General features: G+C 36.4%; 1 protein-coding gene across 5 annotated transcripts in view; it reads right to left on the bottom strand.

Annotated features, from left to right (window-relative positions):
- Positions 1 to 11,377, bottom strand: part of LOC143250935 (NACHT and WD repeat domain-containing protein 2-like) — a 97,672-nt gene extending 86,295 nt beyond the window's left edge. For 4 of the 5 annotated variants that reach the window (XM_076502161.1, XM_076502147.1, XM_076502146.1 and 1 more), the window contains exon 1: positions 11,192 to 11,332. The gene's annotated coding sequence lies outside the window, so the exon portion shown is untranslated. Of the gene's footprint in view, positions 1 to 11,191 lie in introns of all 5 variants that reach the window. The other variant, XM_076502158.1, reaches the window with a different exon arrangement.
- Positions 11,378 to 22,167: the final 10,790 nt, after the last annotated feature.

The raw sequence follows: 22,167 nt of genomic DNA, 5'->3' as shown, positions 1-22,167 counted from the left end.
ACGTGATATGCGAGCATGTTATTGGTTTCCTATCCCATTACGTGGTAGATGTATTTTTTTCAAAATTTTAGTATACACCAGATATCTTCTTGACGTAGACCGTGGGTCAAGGGAACGACTTAGTTACTTAAGGAATTGAATGAGCCACCAAGGGCATCATGTATGCTTTCTGTAAGAACAGTATATATATATATATACAGAAAGAGCGATCTTTTTACTGGCAAGTCAGGTGATGGACCAAGAACTTTACACCCTCAGTCAGGTGAATTGCTCGTGCACTTGGAGAGGAAAAGCGTAAATATCTGTTGTTGTGAGATGTGTAAATCGATATAAATTTCCAAACAGATTTTCAAATACTGTGTTTGAGACAGCTTTTGAGCCAATTGTTTATTAGACTGCTTAGCGTAACTTAGCTTCAGTATTTGTGAAATACACTGCATAGCCAAAAACACGTGGACACCCTTTCTAATTAGTGGGTTCAGCTATATCAACTACACTCATTGCTAACAGGTGCATAAAATCAAGCATACAGCCTTACAGTCTTCATAGACAAACATTAACAAAATAATGGGTCGTAATGAAGAGTTCAGTGACTTTCAACGTGGCACTGTCATTGGATGTCACCTTTCCAACAAGTCAGTTCGTCGAATTTCTGCGCTGCTAGAGCTACCCCTGTCAACTGTAAGTGATGTTATTGTGAAATGGAAACGTCTAGGAGTAACAACAGCTCAGCCACGAAGTGGTAGGCCACACAAACTCACAGAACGGGACAACCAAGTGTTGAAGCGTGTAAAAATCGTCTGTCCACAGTTGCAACACTCACTACCGAGTTCCAGACTGCATTTGGAAGAAATGTCAGCACAATAACTGTTCTTTGGGAGCTTCATGAAATGGGTTTCCATGGCCGAGCAGCCGCACACAAGCCTAAGATCACCATACGAGTGGTGTAAAGCACACTGCCATTGGACTCTGGAGCAGTGGAAACGCGTTGGCTGGAGTGATGAATCACGCTTCACTAGCTGGCAGTCTGACGGACGAATCTGGGTTTGGTGGATGCCAGGAGAACGCTATCTGCCTGTATACATAGTGTCAACTGTAAAGTTTTGCGGAGAAGGAATAATGGTATGGAGCTGTTTTTCGTGGCTTGGGCCAAGCTCTTTAGTTCTAGAGAATTGTGTGCTTCCAACTTTATGGTAACAGTTTGGGAAAGGCCCTTTTTTGTTTCAGCATGACAATGCCCCCGTGCACAAAGCGAGGTCCATAAAAACATGGTTTACCGAAGTTGGTGTGGAAGAACTTAACTGGCTTGCACAGAGCCCTGACATCAACCCTATCGAACACCTTTGGGATGAATTGGAACACCGACTGTGAGCCAGGCCTTCTCGCCCGACATCAGTGACCGGCCTCATTAATGCTATTGTGGTTGAATCGGAACGAATTCCCGCAGCCATGTTCCAGAATCTAGTGAAAAGCCTTCCCAGAAGAGTGGAAGCTGTTATAGCAGCAAAGGGGAGACCAGCTCCATATTAATGCCCATGGTTTTGGAATGAGATGTTCAACAAGCATATATGGGTGTGATTGTCAAATGTTCACATACTTTTGGTCATGTAATGTATATGTAGATCGGTGAAAAAACACATATAAGATCTCCCTCCGTCTCTCTCTCTTCAGTTGAAAATACAGCACTATCCACAGATCAAGTGTCATCTCGAACCTTGACCACGTTATGTTAAATAAAGATTTTTGGTGTTTGCAAAACTGTTTTTAGTCTTGTTGTTGTAATTCAGGCTCAGACACTGTTTCATGGTGTGTGGAATTTGTTTTGTTATCTTGTGGATCTTACACGTTATTTTGAGCGAAATCATGATACTCGGAGAATACCAAAGTACAATTAATCAAAACACTCACTCTCATGAAGAGAAAAACAACTGAAACTAAACTGGTATACTGTTGTGGAATTTTCATTCAACATCACTAAAAAAATGTTTTAACTTGGTGCATATGTTGAGATTATGTTTCAAATTTTTGCCGAAAAAAATGCTTATGTCTTGTCACTGAGGCTACTGTTTCTATATAAGATCACGTAAAATAAAATTCAAATCCACTAATTAGTGATTAGTTTTTGCATATAAAAATCCACTAATTGTTCTAGCGCTACCTAGTATCAGGAAATTTTAAGTATTTTAAAAATTAAATCCACTTCCGGTTTACAGCACTAGCTTGTATTATAGTGTATTTAAAAAAAATGTAAATATTCGCAAAATATTTGTGTTCAGATTGTTATCTTTATTGCAACAGTACTTCTTTAAATACATGTTTTCTTGAATAATACAAGACAATTCTTTCTAATCGCAGGTTTAAACACGGCCTATATTCGACAGAGAGATAAATTAATACTGTAACTTGTGTTAATTTAATGCTTTAGTTTAGTTAGGGCTAATCTTTACCCTACTTTATACTATCAATAAATGAATTTATAACGTTATTCTATGACCTAAAGTAAGATCTTTATAAAACGTTTGATAGGTTTTTGATATGTTGTTATACGAAATGTCTGCCAAAGGATATTTACATCAGTTGAAATGAAGTACGAGTGTATTTGAAGGACAGAAAAAAAACTGACTATTTTTATATATAAAACCCACTTCTGGTTTTCAACACTAATCGTTATGATAAAGTTTGTGTATTTTTAGAACTCAAATTCAACCACGATTTTAATATATTGTGAACAACTCGAAACCATTTTTTATTATCTATTAATTTTTAAAGAAATTTGTCAAGATAAAAAAACACAAATGTTTTAGCGCTTAAAACAATGATAGTATGAACTAAGCTTTTAATTTATAATATAAAAAAGCATATTATTAATGTGATTTTTATCTCTCAGATTATATATTTATCTGCTTTATTATAATATTTTAAACTTACATTCAGATTAAAAACTATTAATCTTAGGGAAGGAACCCCAAAATAAATACGTGTATATATATATAACATTCCAAGATAACAGGCAGTCTGATTGACATGTTTTCAACCATTTAATTAACAGAAAGCTAGTTCAAATACGTCAGTAAACTTCAGAAAGTCATTATTAAGCTATTGTAATGAAAACCTAAAAAGCTGAAAAGCCAAAAAAATTAAAGTTTTAAGGAGAAGAAAAAACCTTAAACTTTGGATAATTGTTGAAAGTGTTGACAGCAAATTACAGTTTTACACATTTAATAAATTACAGAGTTTCCAACACAGAACAATTTACATTGAAGTTGTGTGAGGTAGTTTAATTTTTTTTTAAACTGATAAATATCGCTTCAACTTAAAATTGTACCACAATTTTAATGCAAGATCGAAATTAATATAATTAAGATAACGAACCATTTTATTATTTTTACATCGATAAGTGCTTAAAGTGGACCTCAACGTTTAAACGCAATTTGAACATCTGGGTATTTTTTAATTTTTATGAACCTATTTGAAAATACTCAAGTGACACAGCAGTAAGTCTGTGGATTTATAAAACTAGAAACCTGGTTTCGATACCCGTGATAGTGCAACAGAGAAAACAAACAAAAAATGAACCTTAAAAATAAATTAATGTCCATCTTGAGCTGGGTTTCTGGTCCAAAGTAACGACTTGTTACAACAAATATTCTAAAATGAACTGGACAGCTGGAGACAGAGTTGAAAAGGTCACTAAAATTGGCCCTTAAACAGTTTATTTTTACAATAACTTCCTTTGTGCGCATCTTTCCGGTTTATAACATACTTTGGCCCCAAATAACATCAAAATAGGCTTAAATTACTGTTACAAGTTTTAATATTTTCTGAGATACTCGTTTCCAACATACGGCGTCAAACGAAACATGAGGAAGTGTTATAATATATGCAACAAAAAATATTGTTTCAGTCATATATTAATATGTTCCATGGAAATGTGCATAACTGTAACAATATGTGGAAAGAGAACGCCGAATTTCGTTAGCATACAGACACAACACTATATTTAAACAGCACTGCCGATTATTTTATGAACTACGCAAACAAGTCTACAAATAAGTCCGCGCCGACTGTCGTGATCAGATGAACGTACCCGACTGCTTCAAACAATAGGGTTTTGTTTCTATGAATGAGCTTTTCAAGACAAGTAATATCGGACACAACTAACTCTGATAAACAGAACTCTATAAATATAAGATCAATCTCAGGTCTAGGAACTACAACATAGACGACGGTCTTTTTCATAAGTGTTGTTGAATAAACGTAAAAAAAAACAACAACAAATATATGTATGTATGTGCTGCCAATGTTTTAGATTTGATCTTGGTCAGTTTATAATTATCAACAACTTGGAAATGTATTGAACAACCTCTGTTCTGGTCTATTCTGAATGTGAAAAAAAAAATTAGCATTTCAGGTCAAGGCTTAATAATAGTCACATTCCTGAGTTAACTAGTTTGTGAGTTTTTTCCTTGACACAGAAGTATTATAGGTGTAACATCCTTAATGTCGATACAAAAGACAATTTAATTTGTAATTTCAACCTGAATGGCTCCTTATGCGTCATATGGGCTAAATGATTTGGTCAGAAACTTAACACTCAGGTAAAGCCCTCCATAATATACAACTGCGACGAAGGAAACTGGTTAATAACATTCGCCACGTTTATGGTTATTCCTAAGTGAATAGCGCACTCACAACTGAAAGTGTGAAACGTGTTCTCGGGCATATGGTGTCTCGAAATTTGATCGTTCTGATAAATAGCGAGAAAATCTAACCAAAGGCAACGTCCAGCCGTAAAATGGGTGATACAGGTATACCTACAAAATCCAAACCAACATTAAATTTGGAAAGTTTGTGCCAAACTGAATTGATGCCAGATTGATAATAAATGTAGTTATTCATATGTTATCAAATTCCTATTACTTTTTATCATTACATTTTTAAAGCAGTTTGCCCTTTAATAGTACAACATTGTATTTTAATTGCCGAGCGTACGTACTTAAACCAAGTTCAATATATATATACAACTGAACAATTTAGCAAGCCTTTTATATTTCGCGTCTTGATATTCTAAATATTTGTGTGAATTATGATTTGTTTGTTTGTTTTTAATTTCGCACAAAGCTTCTCGAGGGCTATCTGCGCTAGCCGTCCCTAATTTAGCAGTGTAAGACTAGAGGGAAGGCAGCTAGTCATCACCACCTACTGCCAACTCTTGGGCTACTCTTTTACCAACGAACAGTGAGATTGACCGTCACATTATAACGCCCCCACGGCTGAAAGGGCGAGCATGTTTAGCGCGACGGGGATTCGAACCCGCGACCCTCGGAATACGAGTCTACCGCCTTAACACGCTTGGCCATGCCGGGTCAAAGCAACGTAATACCTAGAATATTTAAGCTTATGACATAGTTAAACACCTTATAAATTGAACTCGATGTTCTTTGCTGAGACAGCGGAAAGTTTATGTACTTAAAGCGCTAAAATCCGGCGTTCAATTTCTTACGGTAGACATAGTAAATAGCCCAGTATGACATTACTTAGAAACAACAAACTTGAACTTGACTAAAGCAAAGTGGGTAATCAAAGCCACTGAAAGACAATATCGAATTATCAACAGCACCATCTCTATGGAAAAATGATATGTTTGTCATTCTTAGCCTGCTACGTAAAAATTACTATAAACTTGGTAACACACAGATGAATAAATTTACTTTGATACTACCACGAACTTATAGAAATTCCTCTTACGGCCAGTATCCATGCCTTAGTGTTAGTTCTCCTTTCAATTTTAAGAACGCACGAGGAAAAGCAAAGGTTTAACATGTCAATCACACTACATCCATCACCAAGGCTCATGTGGCCGGTTAATATATGACGTAGTATTGTTTTAAGGGCTGAACATACCATCAAATTTCATGAACATCAAACTAGATTCACCCACCGCCAACTCTTGGGCTACTTCTTTACCAACGAATAGTGAGATTTACTGTAACATTATAACGCTCTCACGGCTGAAAGGGCGAGCATGTTTGGTATGACGGGGATTCGAACCCGCGACTCTCAGATTACGAATCGAATGCCTTAACCCACCTGGCTATGCCGAGCCCTTGACGACATGTTTACCGATTGAAGTAAATTTTCTAAATATAACTAGATTAGTTAAGGAACAAAAAAACTTAAGTTATATTTTCTAGTTATACACATGTTGAAGATATAACAATTTTAACAGAATAAACGTACAATGTAAGAAGTTGTTTTTTTCTTATATGAGGTCACAGATACACTTAATTTTACTGTACTGAAAAACAAGTACTTAACGAATAGTAATGCCACGAAATATTACCAGTTTTCGTTTAACATTTCACGTTTTATACTGAACGCAAGAGAAAGAAATAGTTGATATGATCCTGTCTCTTACTGTGGCTTCGTGATTATCGTATCAAGCTACAAACCTAAAATGTCTGAGCCTTAAACTAAAGACGTTCCACACTTTCAGTTGTGAAGAAGTTACAAGTGGAACAGTTAATACTGCTATTTGGTTTAAAAAGTCGTCTAGCAGTTGGTCAAGATTTCTGAATTAGTTTCACCGCGAAATATTATGAAGTGCAACAAGTTTTTACCTATCAAAATTGTTTACTCTGCACTTCGTTCCGTCTCTTCGTTCACAATGGCAACCAGAATAGTAGCAGTAATGTTTCTACTCCGAGTTTAAGAATGTATACCATTGTCTTTCCTATTTTTTAAACATAATAAATTAAGGCGTTTAGCAATCTACACAAAGTACGTTTGTATAAAAACATGTTCTTATAATACACTGCTTTACAAGTTTTTAATGTAAGTTAAACAGCTGTTAGATAACAGTTTAGTTTTGTTTTCAAAACCAACAATTATTCGAAATGGAATTGAGGTATTGTGTGTGTCACATCGATCGCCACAAAAATGACTCATTCATGAAATTAACATCTACAAGCCGACACTGCAGTGCAATTTCCTGCGTACTAGTAATTAAAGTACACAACTTTTAAACTATGTAATATGAAAGCGTAAAGGTGAGAAATTAACTTATCATTACTGATGTACGAAAAAGTTCTTATATTACTAATACATCATGTTAGAAGTAATGTTGCTTAGCACGGGTTGTAATGAAGCGATTTTGCAGACAATTTAAATTTTGGTTCAAGTGAAAACAAAGAGGATTTTATCGTACCTTGCTTGAGGGCGTTTCTCGGTTTCTTAAATAAGGAAAACACTTATCTCAGAAACATTTACTTAATTGTGGACTATAAACACACTATGTCCATATCTTAAACATTTCATTATATTCACGATCAGTATGTAACTCCACAAAAATAAAATATAACACAAGAGGAAAAGGCCAAAACTCTGTTATGTAGCTTGAAGTTGAGAGGTGATGCTTAAGATGTATCACATTCTTTTGTTTATTGGGTGATCCACCAGGGACAAAACCAAGTGATCGAAATGCAAGCAATGTTTTAGAACCATTGACCTAACACGCACATAAAACTCGAATCTCCAAGGAATTACCATTTAAATTACCTAATTTAAAGTGATTAGAAGACACGATTGTCGGGAATAAACATTCTATTTTAGAGCAATGTTCCTAGAGGTAAAACGTCTACAACTAGGTAACACTCATGTGCTAAGCATTGTTTCAACTACATATTAGACTAGACTAACGATCACAACGCACTGTCTCAACAGTATTGCAGTAAATTAGAATAACACATTCTGCCTTTCCCTATTAAGCGCCCGACTCGTACGTAATCTGAAGGTCGCGAGTTCAAATCCTCCTCACACCAAACATGCTCGTCCTTTAAGCTGTGGAGGCGTTATAATATGATGGTCAATCCACTATTCGTTGGTAAAAGAGTAGCCCAAGAGTTGGCGGTGGGTGGTGATGACTAGCTGTCTTCCCTCTAGTCTTACACTGCTAAATTAGGGACGGATAGCACAGATAGCTTTCTAGTAGCTTTGTGCGAAATTCAAAAATAAACCTACGCTGCTAAACAAGGCTAGCGCAGGAAGCCCTGTGTAGCTTTGCACGAAATTCAAAACAAATCAAACCAAACCTATAAGGCGATTGCAAGAAGATACAGCCGAAAGTTTACTTGTCGCTGCTGAAAGTACCCTAATATGGTGGGATCTTCTCATTGTGGAAGTTCCCTACTCCCCTGTTAGAGGAAGTATCCCTCTAACATTGTGGGCTCTTTTCACTGTGGTGTGTCGAAATGAAAAATAAAACGAAAAACGACAAGCAAGCAAAATACGATATTAAAAATAAACTGTATGAAACCGTAAAGAGGTGGCACTAATATTACATAAGAAGATGTTTTAAAATTATTTTAAAATAATTTAAAATGTATATACATATTTTTATGCCTTAATTTTACGTTGATGGTAATAACCCCAGTTGGTAAAAATATAAGTTATAAAAATTTACCTTAAGAAACATTTGATATTCATTTAAGTGATTTTAGTGGTTGTGCATATAAATGAAAAGATTGTTTCTAATCTTCACGTGGAAAATCACTCTGCACAGAGACTAACAAGAGTTTGAGCGAAACTTTCCCCTGGTGAAACACGGCAAGTCTGCGAAACGCTGTAATTAGGGGTTCAATTCTCCTTGGTGGACATAGCAGATGGTCCCTTGTGGCTTTGTTATAAAAAAAACAACAAAAAAGCCAAAACCTGAATAAAACTAAAATATATTTAGAAATATATCGTTTGCAGATTAACTTAATTTTAAAAATATTATTATTTATGTACAAAATTATTGTCATATTTAATAATTACCAAGTTTCGTGAAGATATACTAAAAACCCTCAGAGCATATATTGTTTTACATACATACGATTGTCACTAGATCGTACATTTTACAAGAGTCAGTATAAAGAGTGTTATTTCCACATTCCCCCCTCAAAAATCGGTTTTACCATACACTGAGGAAAACATCAAAACGGTGTTGTCCTCAAGGGGGAATTGCCATATAATTTTTCTAAGATTTAAACTGTAATTCCACTCCCAATATAAAGCACACAATTTTTTTTTCATTTCGCGCAAAGCTACACAAGGATTATCTGCGCTAGTCGTCCCTAATTTAGTAGTGTAAGACTAGAGGGAAGGCAACTAGTCATCACGACCCACCACCAACACTTGGGCTACTTTTTTAGCAACGAATAGTAAGATTGACCGTCACTATATAACGCCCTCACAGCTGAAAAGGCGAGCATGTTTGGTGGGACGGGGATTCGAGTGCTTTAACCACCTGGCCATGCAGTGCCCACAATTTTGTTAAATTTATCTGGTTATTTTACAGTAAATCTATAAAACTAAGTTTAAAAATTGTTTTGCCTGCAAATATACTGAGATAGGACAGTCTAAAGTGACTGGTTGTTATATACAACAAAGTGGTTATATTTTTTTCAGGTATTACCTTCAGTATAAACATTTAAATCCTTTCAAAATTTTATGAGACAAATACGCAGACTTAGAATAAACTCAAGGCGGGTTCGAGGGACTCAAAAAACTCATCTCAAATTTTTAGGGTAAAAAATTGTAGAAACAAAAATTAGAAAAGATATTAACAAACAAAGAAAAAGGGATATTTGAGATGAAAGTATTTGAGCAGAATTAAAACTGAGATCACTTCGAATACCGAAAAACTCAACTCCAGATCAGATCCTAATATATATACACAAGAACCAAATTAAAGAAAATTTTCCAATCTCGTTCATTACTTTAAAGATTTTATTTAGTTTTACCGTTAGTGTGGCAAGAGGTGAGAGTCTGTTTCTCTCTATTATTAACCACAAAGCTGCAAGAAGAGTTATCTGTGCTTTGCCCACCACGGGTATCAAACCCAGGCTTGTAGCGGTAGAAGGCCGCAGACATGACGCTGTGCCACTGGAGTGCCTTTTAGAGTCTACAGTTGATAAAAACATTTTTAGTTCCACTATGGGACGTTAGAAATTAAACATTCTAGTAGTAATCTCTATAGAAAATCAAACGACCAAAAAATAATATGAACAAACTAAAATGCCCCCCGCTAGTACAGCGGTATGTCTCCGGATTTACAACGCAAAAATCAGGGGTTCGATTCCCCTCGGTGGGCTGAGCAGGTAGCCCTTTGTGGCTTTGCTATACGAAAAACACACAAACTAAAGTTTTACTATATCAAAAAAACTTTAAAAGTTCCATTTTTTATATTAAGTAATATTTGTACTATATCTATTTTTCCACTATAAACAATTTTTACACTCTGTATCCAAAAGTTTATAATGTATAGACAAATAAAAATTTGAAAAAAAGCTGCCTTCCTTCTAGTCTTACACTGATAGATTAGGGACAGCTAACGTAAATAGCCCTGTGTAAGTTTTGCGAAAATTCAAAAACCAAACCAAACTGTGAATATGTTTTATTCAAAATGTCAACTGGCATAATATTAACAGTATTTAGCTACTTTTTTTATAAGCATAAAGCTACACAATAAACCAACCATCTGTGCTGCGTCCACCGCAGCTGTCGAAACCGATGTTAGCATTTTAAGACTACACGCGCAGCTAAATCACCAACAAGCCTTAGAATGTAAAAAAAAAACACAAAAAAGACATTTTTGTATCATGGATACTGTCTAAAATAAAACTTTAAGATAACTAATAGAACCTGTTCTTTTATTATGAATATTAATATTACATATATGCTTTAACGTGGATCTCTACTCAAACCGTTTTCTTTTTTTTTTTTTTTTTTTTTGCTTGACTAGGTTGTGTTTTGAGTATTATGTTCAAAGGCCAACCCTAAGTTATGCCAAACATTTTATGTTTCTTTGCTTCAGAATTTCATGCAAAGTTACACAAGAGCTATCCGCACATAACCATTCCAAATTATAATCGGATAAAACTGCAGGCGGATAGTCAACAGTAACCAGTGAAAGTTATTGTCCGACCGAATAGTAGAATTTGGCCTTCATTCTTTGCGTTACGAGGAATGTATTTTAGTAACAAGGGGACGCGAGCAGTGAACCCTCGGATTCAAAGTGTGGGTACTCTAATAACTAGGCTGCTCCCGGCCACGTTTTACGTATGAAATGTTTATTAATAGTATAGAATGCAATGACAATAAAAATTTAAAAAACATTCAGTAATAATGAGCTGGAAAGTAACAATCTTACCTATTCGTTAGATCTCTTGTATTTTGAAAGTTGATATATTTAGTTTAAATAAGTCTGCACACGTTAAATCTAGCGATGTAGCGTACTTTCATATCGTATACCTATTACGCACTATTACCTCAAGACAACTATGTATGACGTCTTCAAAACCGAGCTACTTTAATATTCCAATGTCTCGCGCCTTTCTGCTTACGTAAGATACAAACGTGATGACGTCAAACCAAGCCGTCAAAGTCTGACGGTAAGTTTCTCGGTAGGAACACAGAGTGCGGCATCATGAAGGTTTAGGAGAAATACTTTCATACTATCTATATTTATTCAAATACATCTTACAGCAGACAAAGGATTGACATTATTTGAATTTAGACATTTTTTTGTGGAAAACGGAAACTGAATATCAAGATATACTTTCCCTCTTCTTTTTTAACGCAACGCTTTTAGAAAATTTAGAAAGAAAAAGTCCTGCTTTTCTTTTAATTCTGTATAATTATAGAACATTGCTCATTTTACTGTTGTATTGATATGCTTTAATGGCAAATACATCATATCATTTATTCAATAACTTAATAAAGTTAATCCAAAACATTCTGTAAACACGAATATTTTAATAAGGTTTATTTCACTGCACATAAATATCTTGGTAGTGCACAGTGAAGCACTTTCTAAAAGCTATTCCATTACCAGGGCCCGGTACGGCCAGCTGGTTAGGACACTTTACTTGCAGGTTTGAATTTTCATTCCACCAAACATGCTCACCCTTTCAGTCGTGGGGACATTATAAAGTCATGATCATTTTCACTACTCATTGGTAAAAGAGTAACCAAAGAGTTGGCGGTGGGTGGTGATGACTAGCTGCTTTTCCTCTTATCTTACAGTGCTATATTAGAAACAGCTGTTTCAAATATCCCTCGTGTAATTTTGCGTGAAATTCAAAAATAAACAAAATCTGTCCTTTTGCCTTCAACAGAATAAGGAAGTCCACAATAGTTTAGATAAAATTTATAAAAAAAAAATTACAATAGGCCTGGCATGGCCAAGCGCATAAGTCGTGCGACTCGTAATCCGAGGGTCGCGGGTTCGTGCCCGCGTCGCGCTAAACATGCTCGCCCTCCCAGCTGTGGGGGCGTATAATGTGACGGTCAATCCCACTATTCGTTGGTAAAAGAGTAGCCAAAGAGTTGGCGGTGTATGGTGATGACTAGCTGCCTTCCCTCTAGTCTTACACTGCTAAATTAGGGACCGCTAGCACAGATAGCCCTCGAGTAGATTTGTGCGAAATCCAAAAACAAACAAACAAACAAACAAAAATTACAATTAGTTGAATATCTAAATTCTGAGCGAGAACAGTTGATTAACATTCATATTACCTGTGATTTTACTTAAGAGGTTTAATTTTTAACATTAGCATGAACTTGTAAAGAAAATTATTTTAAAGACACCATTTACCTGTACATTATGTTATTGTTTCTAAATACATAAATGTTTTTTCTTCGTTTTTTACCACCGTCCGCACAACTTTATTTGGAAAATTTACCCAACGTTAGAACTTAACTATGTTCTGTAAAACATCAATGAAATTTTATGAAAGATAAAATTTCATCATACCTTAATGACTGTACAGTTCCTAATTTTGAACTAGTAGATCTAAACGAAGGCAGCTGGTCAAAAACATCCACTGCCAACTTCTTTGGCACTATTCTCTGTTCTAATAGTGGAATTTGATCATTACTCTTCCAGTATAAATTATGTTCTTACTATGGTATGTGCTTTTTTCTTTTAACAATGGGCCGCGAATCACGAATCTTGGAATTCCCAGCCCCAGCATCCTATCTGTTAGACCACGCCCAGCCCAAGCATTTACTGAGTTTTTAACCTATGCAACCTACAATTCTCATACGAGATAATAACCAAGAAATATAATTTACTGAAGTTTCGAAGTCGGTAGAAAATATTTGGAATATTAAATGTCAAGATCACAATTTAAAGTAAAAAAAAAGTCGATGTTATTAAATTACACCAGTAATTACAAATATGATTAAATAAAAAATCGTGTTTTACATTTATGAAATTCTACGTTTTAATTCATTTATCCTTCAAAATATGAGTTCCATATATACTACATGGCTAAAAGTATGTGAACACCCGACCATCACACCCATATGTGCTTGTTGAAGATCTCATTCAAAAATTATGGGTATTAATATAGAGTTTGTCCCCCCCCCTGCTGCTATAACAGCTTCCACTTTTCTGGGAAGGCTTTTCACTAGATTCTGGAACATGGCTGCGGGGACTCGTTCCTATTCAGCCACAAGAGCATTAGTGAGGCCGGGCACTATCGTCGGGCGAGAAGGCCTGGCTCGTAGTCGGCATTCCAATTCATCTCAAAGGTTTTCGCTGGGGTTGAGGTCAGGGCTCTGTGAAGGCCAGTTAAGTTCTTCCACACCAACCTCTACAAACTATGTCTTTATGGATCTCACTTTGTGCATAGGGGCATTGTCATGTTAAAACAAAAAAAAAGTCTTTCCCAAACTGTTACCACAAAGTTGGAAGCACACAATTCTCTAAAATGTCATTGTATGCTGTGGCACTAAGATTTCCTTTCACTGGAACTAAAGAGTCTAACTCAAACCAAGAAAAACAACCCCAGACCATTATTCCTCTTCCACAAAACTTTACAGTTGGCACTATGCATTAAGACAGGTAGCGTTCTCCTGACATCCGCCAAACCCAGGTTCGTCCGTCAGACTGTCAATTAGTGAAGCATGATTCATCATTCCAGAGAACGCATTTCCACTGCTCCAGAGTCCAATAGCAGTGTGCTATACACCACTCCAACTGACGCTTGGCATTGCGCATGGTGATCTTAGGCTTGTGTGCAGCTGCTCAGCCATGGAAATCCAATTCACGAAGCTCCTGACGAACAATTATTGTGCTGACGTTGCTTCCAGAGGCAGTTTGGATCTCAATAGTGAGTATTGCAACTGTGGACAGGCAATTTTTACGCGTTTCAGCACTCGGCAGTCCCGTTCTGTGAGCTTGTGTGGTCGACCGCTTCGTGGTTGAGCTGTTGCTACTCCTAGACGTTTTTACTTCACAATAACAGCACTTACAGTTGACAGGGGCAGCTCTAGCAGGGCAGAAATTTGACAAACTGACCTGTTAGAAAAGTGGCATCCTATGACAGTGCCACATTGAAAGTCACTGAACTCTTCAGTACAACCCATTCTACTGCCAATGTTTGTCTACGGAGATTGCATAGTTGTATGCTTGATTTTATACATCTGTTAGCAATGAGTATGGCTGAAATAGCTGAACCCACTAATTAGAAGGAGTGTTCACGTACTTTTGGCCATGTAGTGTATGTTCTAGTAGCTGTGCCAAATTGCAGGTCAAAAGGTCCAATGTTTAAGTTGCTGGATGCCCTCTGAAATTTTCAACTATTTTATAATGATTAATCGCTAAAATGCTGGTGACTTCTAATAATACTATTAACTACTGAACGTCTTTGACTGAACTTTGATGTCTCTGAGTGGGCATTTAAGCCCTTGTGTCTCATAATATCAAAATCTATATAAAATTATGTTTCTACTCAAATTAAATCTTTTATTCACGTAAACAGCTGGAACTTAAGAATATATATTTCTGTTAGAGAGATAAATGATTTAAATTTTGCTATACTAGAAGTACTTTCCGATAATCTATGTTAAACAATAAATTACGTTTATGGATTAATTTCTCATAACATTGCAAGTTGTACAATATAGTTTCCATCTCGGACTTCAGACGGCGACAGTATATGGTAATATTTTTTGCTCAGCCTAGAATTTTTGTTACAAAATTAATTTCATTACATTAGTTTGTTTCAAGCGCAAAGTTACACATTATACTACTTGTGCTGTGCTATCCGCAGGGGTATAATCCAGAATGTTTGCGTTATAAATCGTAAGGGTTACCGTTGATCCATCGAGGGCAACTTTTTTAGAGATAAAATATAACGTTTTAAAAATAAATCACTTTTACTAAGCGACATCAGTCGCAAGATATTTCGTTATTTACTAATTTGCTAATTGTTCGTGAAACTTAACTATATTTTAGTTTTGTCTCTGTACAACATAGAGGTCAGGTGGTTAGGGCACTCAACTCGCAACCTGCAGTTCGCGAAATCAAACATAATCACCCTTTCAACTGTAAAGGGAAGGTAGATTTGTTTTTTCTTTGAATTTCGAGCAAATCTACATGAGAGTTATCTATGCTAGCCATCCATAATTTAGCAATGTATGACTAGAGAGAAGTCAGCTGGTCATTACCACCTACTGCTAAATGTTGGGTCACTCTTGTACCAACGAATAGTGGGATTGACCAGAACGCTACAACGTCCACATGAGTGAAAGGGGGAGCATGTTTAGTGTGACGGGGATTCGAACCCGCGACCCTCACGTTACGAGTCGAGCTCGCTAACCACCTCGGTATGGTGGAGAAAGTAATAATGTAATAGTTAAACCAATTATTCGTTAATTAAGAGTTGTGTAAGGCAGGGCAGGATTAAGGGCAACTGATGCTCTAAGCACAGCCCAACAATAGTGTCCCCCTCGGCCCCTCTATTGCTCAACTGACAAAACATTAAGACTCAGTAAGTGCTAAAAATGAAATAAAAGTTTGAAAATTTATAACCCTTCTTCAGTTTTCTTCCAGTCCAGACCCCACAATTATATTAAATAAGAACTTTTTATTTTATTTATTTAACAGATTGAGCACGGATCAAAATCAATCAATGACTGAGGCCTTTTATTTAGAAATGATGAGGGAAATTACATGTTTGATTAATGATAATTAAAAAGAATTATTCGTACTATATATATGTTTTCACTCTGAGTTAACAATTCTCACTTTGATGCTAACAAGTTCACACTTTGATGTTTACAAAAATGTAAAATTCACTTAAAACCCTTTTATTCAAAAAATTCTTACTCTGATGTCAACAATTTCTCACTTTAAACTTAAAACCCTGGAAACAAATTTCTAACTTATACCTCAATATTTATTTAAATTTTAAAATGTTTTCTTCTAGATTTTTTAACTGCAAACTCCTCAAAACTGATTTGGCGAAACAAATCTGCTTCTATACTTAACAGAGACAAGGCAATCAGCCTGTCTTGTCACATAATTGTTCTGTTGGGATTTCTAATATGCTTGAGTTGAGAAGATTAACGCTCAGCTGTGCAATTTGTGACCATTAATGTTAACTATATACGCAATGCAATGTCTACGTTTGGAAACATATACTCAATTTTGTCTTCTGAAATTATTTTATAAAGTTCAGCATGACTGAATCTGTTTTTTTTTACAGTTTTTGTTGTACTGAACTTATGGCGTACATATGAGTGAAACTGCTGAAGCTCGGCAGAGAGATTAGTGTCCAAGCCTTCTGGGTAAGCATCAATTAGTTTTAGGAACACTGAGAGTACCTTTAACTTTCAGCAGATGAAGTGACATCATTTGACACATCATTTAGGAAAGAAAATCTGTTTGTTATGTCTTTGTTCATATCTCCTCTTCTTCTCATCTGGGTTTCTAGTTTGTTAACAATTGTGTAGAAGGTGATGATACGAAATTTATTTCTGGCATTCAGATCTACTTCTTGTGCATCTCCGTTATTGAGTACCTTCTTTCTGACACGTTTGCGAGTTTGAACTGCATTGTAATCAACATCTGGTAGTATTTCCTTTGCAACTGCTTCAAATCTTTCAACGTTATCCCTTAAAGTGCACAGTTGGTCAGCTAATGACCCATACAGATCTGCATATGTTTTTAAGCTCATATCCTCATTTTGCAGAACTTGAGTTACTTTATGAAACTTTAGCAAAATATCATATCACATGATCAACATAAACACAAATTATAACTCTTGCATGTTATTTGCAATATTGTCTGTTTCTCTTCTAGTGTCTCCCTTTTGTGACTGGTCTTCAACTAGACATTCTAAAGCTTCCAAAATCTTAAAAAAAGACTTCAAAATTGCTGTTGTTTCCATAGCACGTGCCTCCCATCTGGTATCAGAGAGGGATTTTAACACACTTTAATTTCCAAGACAAGCTTTAAGAATTTTCCACCAGCTGGTTGAGATTGAAAAAAATGTATAAAACAAATACATTATAGAGAAAAATTAACTACCACTTGAAAGCAGTCAACAGCATTTCGACCTACCAGATTTCGTGAATGTGCTGCATAGGGCACATACGCTGCTGGCCAAAATCTTAAGGCCAATGAACATAAAGAAGAAATATGTATTCTGCGTTGTTAGACTCAATCACTTATTATAGTAGAGCTTCGAAAGATGAAAATAAGAAAAGAGGAAAAAAACCTTTTAGAATTTAATAGGGAAAATGTGAACACTATGAAATTAGCCTAAATACTAGCTGGTCAAAAGTTTAAGACCATACTGAAACGAAGCGTTAATCGCTAAACACGTAACGAAACTTAGTCACTTGTACTCAAGGATTAGCATTGTCAACATCTCCCACTGTGTCAACTTTTTAACCTTTGCCATGTTTTTACCCAATGTAAAATAGACTGAATGTGGCAGAATTGTCGAGCTGCAAAAGCAAATTCTTTCTCAACATGCCATCGCTGGTAAGACTGGGCGTAGTAAAACTGTTGTTGCAAATTTCTTAGGAGATCCTGAGGGATACGGAACGAGAATTTCAAGTGGTCAGCCCAAGAAAATGTGGCTGACATTGAGCAGGAGGATTTGACGGGTTGTCCGGAAAAACATCAGCCGATCGTCGAACCAGATTAAAGCCCTTACGGACGCAGAATGCAGCTCAAGAACAATAATACGGCATCTATAAGAGAAAGGCTTTAAAAACCATAAACGTATTCAAAGGCCACGCCTCCTTCCACACCACGAAACAGATCGGTTAAACTTTGCTGAGAAGCACGAAACATGGGACGTAGAAAAGTGGACAAAGGTTTGGTTCTCTGATGAAAAAAAGTTTAACTTGGATGGTCCAGATGGCTTCCAACGTTACTGGCACAATAAGGATATCCCACCAGACACATTTTCTACACGACACAGTGGAGGAGATTCCATTATGATCGGGGGTGTTATCTCCTTCCATGGAACAATGGAGCTTCAGGTTATACAGGGGCGTCAAACAGCAGCTGGCTACACTGGCATGTTGGAGAGAGCATCCTTATTGACTGAAGGCCCTCGCTTATGTGGAAATGATTGAATCTTTCAGCAGGACAACGCTGCAATCCACAATGCCCGCAGGACAAAGAACTTTTTCATGTCGAATAACATGATTCTTTTGGACCATTTAGTGTGTTCGCCCGAGTTGAACCCCACTGAAAATGTTTGGGGGTGGATGACAAGGGAAGTCTATAGAAATGAACGTCAATTCCAAACTGCATGATCTTCGTGAAGCCATCTTCACCACTTGGAATAATATTGCAGCCAGCCTTCTGCAAACGCTTATATCGACCATGCCAAAGCGAATGTTTGAAGTTATTCACAATGACGGCCGTGCAACTCACTACTGAAACCTCTTGTTGGGCATTTCCTACCCTGTTTAGGACTTGTTTTTGGTATGGTCTTAAAGTTTTGACCAGCTAAGATTTAGGCTAATTTCATAGTGTTCACATTTTCCTTATTAAATGCTAAAAAAGTTTCTTTTTATTTTCACTTCCCCTTTTCTTATTTTCATCTTTCGAAGTTCTACTCAAATAAGTGGTTGAGTCTAACAACACAAAGTGCATATTTTTTCTTTATGTTCATTGGCCTTAAAACTTTGGCCAGCAGTGTATATGACAAACTTATTTTCTTCTAAAATGTTTTGCTGGATCCCCTTATAACGTCCAGACGTGTTAGCAGCATTGTCGTAAGACTGACCCCTACATTTTGAAAAATTAAGTTTGCAGTCTTCACTTAAGTACTGCAATACCCGGTTTGCTATTTCCTCACCAGTATGGCTTTTCAGTTCCAGAAAGGTTAAAAAGCGTTTAGTAGGCTGCCCATCTTTTAAGTATCGAAGTATAACATTTAACTGATCTATATGTGATAGATCTGGCGTCGAATCAACTAACAAGCTAAAATAACCAGAATAATTTACTTCACCAACAATGAATGCGTGGGCCTTCAGAGCCATTGGTTCAATGAGTTCTTCGTAGGTGGTTTTGGACAATTAACAAGGATTTCCTTTTCCAGAATTTCCATATTTTGAAAAGTGCCCTGCTAAAAATGGATCAAACTCACTTATGAGCTCAAGCATCCCTAAAAAATTCCAATTCTGCAGTGAACCAAGTTTTTCATCTGTTCCTCGAAAAGCCAAGCCACATTCAACTAACGTACGAATAACAGCTATTACACGCTCCAAGACATGTTCCCAGTAATTGCATTCTTCTTTAATTTGTTTTTCCAACTCTCTTCACGAGCCTAAACCTTGTCTGCGAATTACGTATGTAAGCACATAGTCTCGGTGAGTAGAGCTTCTTTCATGATGATCAATTGGAATAATATTTCAGTTACTGAACCCTTCTCTTTCAACAAAACGCGAAGAAAATTTAGGGGCAACAAGTTTACAAACAAAGCAGTAAAATGACCCTGTTTATGGTGAATACAATATCTAATCTCTCTTGTATCGTTCACCATTGGCTTTTACCCCAAAGAAAAGTTTTTTCAAACATTATCTCGTTGGTTTGCTACTATTGAAAGTCTGGTACGATTTGTCAAATGGCCCACTGTGGTGCTGACAGTGGGTTCACAAGCAATCCAATGAGCCACATCCTCAGCCAAGAAACTGGATCTTTTGCTTTAGTCATCTTTCATAGACTGAAACATTTTACCATAGTCCAGAAGATTTTCATTTTCAGCAAACATTTCAACTTCAGACTGTCTTGTAGAGCAACTTGCATCAACATGAACACTAGAGATATCAGGAGAATTTACAGACAAAGTGAGATCAGTTGTGAGACTTGTGCCAGTTAAGCCAGCCTGTGACACCTTAACGTCATCATGGTGTTCTGACCTTGAAGTGGACAAAGTGGTACTTGTAGGTGTGGAGCTTGGTTCAACTTCAATCTTGTCAGAGTCAGATGCAGTACAAGTGACTTCTGATGGCGGAGATGAGTTTTGATTTGGAAGATAATGTTGTGTAAGTTGAGTGGAAATATTAGTCAGCTTTCTAGTCTTGGCCGCTAAATCTAAAGCCTTTTTTGGTTCTTTTTTTGCCAGTTTTCTCTTTCGTGCACCACTTAATTGAACATGTTTCATCTTGCAGTCTGAAAAATACAGAAACAAAAATAAAAAAACACAAATTAATATCGATCATATATAGTTATAATGATCATAAAACATTGAAATTCATTAAGAAAAACGTCAGTAAGACAGTCAAACATACTAAACTATAGGTCTACATTCAGACAAAGATTGTCAGAAAGTTATCCTAGGACCTTGGTCCATCAGCACATGAACATTAATTTATAAATACCTTTACTGATTTCCTGTATTCTGACTGGCTGAACATTCGAGACCAGTCTCGAATCGATTCGAGAAGCGTATCAATGGTAATATGCAAACCCGTTGTGAGCCAAAAAGTACAGTGGAGCGCCATTAAGCTGTGGACCAGTAAACCGCGAAATCGCTTAAGCCGTTGTAGCAAGTCTTGTGAGCGATGTGAGCGAGGATTATCGCGGCTCACCGCTAATTTAAGAACGTGTAAAAACGCGGCTTACGAATTTAATCCTGGCTTTATAACTTCAATGGGGATATTTAAAAAGGATTTGCTTTAATTTGGGAAATAAATAAAATATATTACAATAGAAATCGACCGTTAATCTACCTTATCCGCTCTTTATGTCAGCTTTATGGAGGCCGCCATTGTTACCGAATCACACCTCTTCATACATTAAAGTTAATCCGCGGTAAATCCGTGAAAAAAGTGATCAATAATTAAAGTATTATTTTTAATTCGTTAATCCGATATAATGATCACGCAATGCCCCGGATGAGACTCCTCGGCGGAGCTGTTGGCGACTTCAGCTTTTCAGTCCCAAAGGTTTAAGCCGCGGTTAAGCAGGTTGACCCCCCAAATACCACGGCTTAACGGTGCTCCACTGTATTCCAAAACAATTTGTGATCAACAAGACATACTGTAGTAGCCTATCTACACAGTGATCATTCTGTACCGGTACACATACATAACATATAATCAATTGTAAACTGTACTGCACATTGAACTACTAAATACTAGGTTAGGCCTAGGCTAGAGTTCCTTAATCCAAATCAAATATCTGAAGAGTGAGTTGTAAGCTCAACACTGAACTCAGTTTTGACCTGGGGACTTTAGATGAGCTAACAAACCACACATCAATAAAACAAGTATATGTCTGAAACTTATCTGCATGCCCGGATGCGAAGGCAAATTCAAAACGACGGCCTTAAATTGGGAATAATCCCCTTCATTATTCCAGGCTACAGTAGCGTTAGCGTTCTAATGTACTTTCACTAAACAAGTTGCAGTATTTAGGCCCTCGTTATTGTCCCTCGGTTCTCAGGTAACAACACTAACGTTATGCCTAATGCTAATACATTGCAACTGAGGTCATTAATGTTAAGTCTAGTACTCAGTACGAACTTGTTCAATTCATGCACTTTTTCAGACAATCTAAATTGATTTTGTTGAGTTCTTGGTTCTTTACAGTGTCTTTGTACGACCACAATGCCACAGTACTGTACTACTACTAGTAGTATAGTATATACATAAAAACATTAAGAATGATGTCGTATATGCCGAAGTCTTAAGCAATTTGACCTAAAGGTCGAATTATCGCCTTCATACTCTGATCAGTCAACTGCTTTCTCAGCTTTTCAGAAATAAATGTAATAGAACACATACCAATCTGAATTTATAGTTGCAAAATAGTTGATTATAGCTAAAAGTTCGTCTTCGTTGTCTCTATATTTCTGTCTCAGATTG

The sequence above is a fragment of the Tachypleus tridentatus genome, chromosome 5 (assembly GCF_004210375.1).
Source record: "Tachypleus tridentatus isolate NWPU-2018 chromosome 5, ASM421037v1, whole genome shotgun sequence".
In the NCBI taxonomy this organism is placed as follows: domain Eukaryota; kingdom Metazoa; phylum Arthropoda; class Merostomata; order Xiphosura; family Limulidae; genus Tachypleus; species Tachypleus tridentatus.
This window is presented reverse-complemented; position numbering and strand designations above follow the sequence as displayed.